The sequence below is a fragment of the Octopus bimaculoides genome, chromosome 24 (assembly GCF_046866305.1).
Source record: "Octopus bimaculoides isolate indiv1 chromosome 24, ASM4686630v1, whole genome shotgun sequence".
NCBI classification, from domain to species: domain Eukaryota; kingdom Metazoa; phylum Mollusca; class Cephalopoda; order Octopoda; family Octopodidae; genus Octopus; species Octopus bimaculoides.
This window is the reverse complement of record NC_142951.1, coordinates 33,502,682-33,507,681: the sequence shown is the minus strand read 5'-3', so window position 1 is coordinate 33,507,681 and position 5,000 is coordinate 33,502,682. Positions and strand designations below refer to the sequence as shown.

At 28.8% G+C, this 5,000-nt stretch overlaps 1 protein-coding gene across 1 annotated transcript in view; it reads left to right on the top strand.

Moving 5' to 3' along the window:
* The window catches only part of LOC149131267 (acidic phospholipase A2 PA4-like), a 28,118-nt gene that overhangs the window by 940 nt on the left and 22,178 nt on the right, over nucleotides 1–5,000 (top strand). The gene's annotated exons all lie outside the window — the stretch shown is intronic.

Here is a 5,000-nt window from a genome sequence, read left to right as displayed (position 1 = left end):
TAAATAAGTCAAAAACTTAGGGCATTAACTGTGTAGCAATGCCTCACGCTTCGAGGGACTAACTAAGTCAAAAACTTAGTTTTTGACTTATTTAGTCCCTCGAAGCGTAAGGCATTGCTACACAGTTAATGCCCTTTATATAAAATTATTTATATTTATATTTATATAAAATTATTTATATTTATGAAAGAATGATGAATTTTTTTCATTACGAAATTTTTTTCATTATTTTTTTCTTTATGAGGTTTTTTTTCACGCTGACTACTTGATAAATTCTTATAAAGAATTTATACTATATTATATTATATATATAAATATATATATATATATATACATATATACAAGCATACATATATATATATATATATATATATATACATGCATACATGTATATATATATATATATATATATATATATATATATATATATATATATATATATATATATATATATATATATATATATATATATATATACATATATATATATATATATATATATATATATATATATATATATATATATATATATATGTATGTATGTATATATATATATATGTTATATGGATAGATAGAGACATGTATACATAATGTACGTTTATGTGAGTGTGTGCGTGTGTATATATATATATACATATGGATGGATATATATGTATGGATATACACACACACACCCACGCACACACACAAATATATATAGTGCAAGAATTGGTGATAGTGGTGGTGGTGGTGGTGGTGGTGGTGGTGGTGGTGGTGATGATGATGATGATGATGATGATGATGATGACGACGATGATGATGATGGAAGTGACGTCCACGGTGTACACAATAGCGGTAATTTTAGTTCTACAGCTGCTGCTGCTGTTTCCGTCGCCTTCAATCTCCTTTTCCTTCCTTTTTCTATATTTTACAATTTTGTTTTAGTTTGTTTGTTTGTTTTTGTTTTCTTTTAGAACTGTTGAGATGTCGAAAATAGATTGTTGTTACAAACTCTACTGATTTTAAGGAAAGATCGAAGTATCGTATTTAGAAATAATTATTGAACTGGCATCTCTAACTAGCAATTTAGGCAATTCATAACCCCTTTGATCGATCTGTTTACAAAGCGACACAGGATTGTTGGCGAGGTTTTGAAATTATAAACTGTTCATGTTTATATCTATGAGTGCTTATATATATATATATATATATATATATATATATATATATACGTGTGTATGTGTATATGTATGTGTATGTATATATATATATATATATATATATATATATATATATATATGCATATATATACATATACATACATATATATATGTATATATATATATATATTTATGTATATGTATGTACATACATATGTACATATGCATATATACATATATATATATGCACTTCTATGTAAATGTGCATGTGCATATCTATATGTGTGTGTGTGCGAGCACGTACATATGTGCACATATATGAATGTGTATATGTATATATGTATATATATGAGTGAATGTCTAGTGTTATATTATATATATATATACATACATTTTTATATTATAGAAATGTGTGTATCTATTTGTACACACCTATATACATATATATACACCTATATACATATATATGTATGTATATATCACATAAAAAGTATATAATATTAAAGTGTAGTCGAGTTTGTATGCATGTGTGTGTTTATGTATGTATGAATGTATTACGTATGTATGTATTATGTATGCATGTACGTACGTTCGTATGTATGTATGTATATCTGAAGCCGAAAATATGTGGTCGGAAAACAATATATACATATATATATGTGTGTGTGTATGTATGTTTATATATATATATATACGTAAATGTCGACCAATGAGAATAAGTGCTCAACACTGCATTGGTAGATAAAATTGTTTTATTTGTGTATTAAGGCCACCATTGGTTTCATGTTAAGAAAATATCTTAATATCTTAAACAATTCTTCAGGCCGATCACATGGAGGAATGGTGTTCGTCCACAGTTTTAATATATATATATATATATATATATATATATATATATATATATATATATATATATATATATATATATATATATGAGTGCCGCTTACTTGCTTTCGAGATGTCTGTGTTCATTAAAATCTTTAACAATATCAAAATGTGTTTTAGTTTCAAATTCTCTATTATATCTGCAACACTAATATATTCTACCGCACGCGCGTATATATATATACACGCACAGAATCTGTGTAAAACATCACAAAAGTTTTTATGTGATTGTGTGTGTTATCTTGCAGCGTAATTGAGTGAAGAGGAAAAGAACTTCCGTTCTTATTGTAAACGTATTTATCGATTGGATTAATTAATATTATTAACTTATATTAACGGGTATTCACTGTCAATGACTCTCTTTTGATTTGCTTGTTCTCTGCAACAAATGAAAAACTGAAAGAAAGAAAGAAAATGAAATTTATTTATACATTGTTATAGCCATATGTAGAATATATGTATATATGTGTGTGTCTGTGTGTAAGTATGTATGTCTATTTTTTAATTATTACATATGTATGTATGTATGTATGTATATGTGTATATTATGTATATACATATATTATGTATATGCGAGGGCTTTTAATTACAGAGCGTCTTCCGTACGTGCCACACGAGCAACCCACCTCAATTGTTTTCTGATAAGAAACACTCCATGCCTAGAATGTCAATTCATGCAAGAGCCTCTGTGTAGGAGACTTTATTCTGCCACTTGAAGTTGCAAATTGAATGAAGGACGCCACAGATTTTCATGAATGAGTCTCGCCATTTAATATGGCTTCTGTAGAGCGAGCATGTTCATCTTTCACAATCATATGACAACAAATGGCACGCCAGACGAAGCGCTTAACGGTATTTCGCCCGTCGCTACGTTCTGAGTTCAAAATCCACCGAGGTCGACTTTGCCTTTCATCCTTTCGGGGTCGATAAATTAAGTACCAGTTGCGTACCGGGGTTGATCAAATCGACTGCCCCCTCCCCAAAAACTTCGGGTTTTGTGCCTAGAGTAGAAAAGACTCATATATATATATATATATATATATATATATATATATATATATATATATATATATATATATATATAGTAAAGATTATTTGCCAACGAAGATGGAAGTAAGTTGAGTAATTTACATCTCTTTAATCCTGAAACATGTATACAGTTAATCAAAGCCGGGTAGATTCGTTATTTTTTTCTTTTTACCTGTGTGAGTTGCAAGTGCTGCTGTCAAGAAGGTATATTATGGTAGTGGAATAATATTTAACTGCTATTTCTAAATTTGGGTATGTGGTGAAGCAATTTTTGCTGAAACGTAATTATAATTATGTTTATAATAATAAAATTTCCATATATATATAAATATTAAATGTCTAAGAGAAAAAATCGCATTGAAATCATATTGTAAAGACTTCAACAGCTGGGCATTACAATTGAGTGATGTTTAATTACGTTTTTATTAATGTTAATTAAAATAGTTGGAAAGAGTAATTTAATATTTGTATGTATGTAAAGATGTGTGTTTGTATAAGTATGTATTATGTGTATACGTATATGTATATAAATACACGCACACATATATACTCACTGTTTGATTACGCTCAAAAGCATTGCACAAAAGCGTTTTAATGTATATCTTAATAAATATATATATATGTGTGTGTATACATATATATATATATATAAATATATATACACATATATATAAATACATACATATATGTATATATGTATATATGTATATATATACATATATATATATATACACATATATATGCATACATATATATACATGCATACATATACATATATATATGTATATATATATATATGTGTGTGTGTGTGTGTGTGTGTGTGTGTGTGTGTGTGTGTGTGTGTGTGTGTGTGTGTGTGTGTGTGTATGTATATATATACATATGGCGTTTGAAGGAAAGCTGTTATTATGATATAATGCTGACTTTCGAGTGGAGCTCGTTGAAACGTGCCGCTTGAAACGTGTCCAGTTTCTCGCATGAAAAAGAAGCACTTTTAGTGAATCGTTACAATTGTTTCTGAACCAATTATTCTTGCAACGCCAGTTTACGCAAAAGCTCGAAGTAAAAATTACGTAATGTTTTCAGCTATAAGCAAATAAACAATGTCTGGAAGACGTACCATGTAGGAGCATACTTTTGACGCAACTCTGATGAAGTGCCATTATATATCGTCTTCGGCGGAAGAGTTTATTATACATATAAAGGAACGATTGGATTCGCTCAACCAGCAACAATTAAGCTTCATAGGTTTCAGCCCTAATGTTGGTCTCGTTAAACTTCCAGCGTCACTTGTACACACAGGTTATCTGTATCCAGTGGTATTTCTTTATCGATAGTCTAACGATGTGCTTACTCCGTGCTTGCCCTAGACATCTACTGGTTGTATATGTGCAGGGTAACGTCACGTGTTGCTTAATGCCGAAACATTTGTAACAATATATATATACACATATATATACACACACATATATATATAAATACATATATATGCATGTATATACATGTATATATATGTATATATGAATGTGTGCATACATAGACATACACGCACATATATACATACATACATATATATATATATATATATATATATATATATATATATATATATATATATATATATATATATATATATATATATATACGAGGAGTGTATGAAAAGTCTTCAACCTCAAAAAACAAAACATGGTACAATACTTCTGACGAAAGTACAAGGCTTCAAGGCTCAAAAACCTTGACGACTCAAAACTTTTCATACACCCCCTCGTGTGTGTGTGTGTGTGTGTGTGTGTGTGTGTGTGTGTGTGTGTGTGTGTGTGTGTGTGTGAACTCACACATATATTTGACAAAATCATATTTAAATTTAAAAGAAAATTCCATTCTGCTCCAGCGAACCGTAGTATTTCTATTATAAAAATGTTATTTTCGTTCTATTACATTAAAAAA